Source organism: Pinus tabuliformis, chromosome 5_2 (assembly GCF_031772625.1).
Source record: "Pinus tabuliformis cultivar Carrire ecotype Pingquan chromosome 5_2, CPIR1, whole genome shotgun sequence".
Lineage (NCBI taxonomy): Eukaryota > Viridiplantae > Streptophyta > Pinopsida > Pinales > Pinaceae > Pinus > Pinus tabuliformis.
Genome location: NC_142306.1, coordinates 724,307,127 through 724,307,427, shown reverse-complemented (window position 1 = coordinate 724,307,427; position 301 = coordinate 724,307,127).

The following is a 301-nucleotide window of genomic DNA, read 5'->3' as shown; positions in this document are numbered from 1 at the left end:
TTAGATGATAGAATAACTTCCTATCTGATTCAATATCTGGAGGAATCCTATCAACACTGGTATGATCCATGCAGAGAGATCCCTTCTTTCACTGAATGGATATGGGTTGCAAGGATTGGGTAAAATTCTGTTATGAACAAACAGTTTGTCATGTGAAAATCTTCTCTTTTAATTGTTCTAATGAAATTTTTGTTGATGAGATATTATTATAGTGATATGCCAATTTCAAATGGTTAACATGATTTTTATATAGCTTCATGATGGTCGTTTATCATATTTCGTGAGCTTAAATTCAATTGAA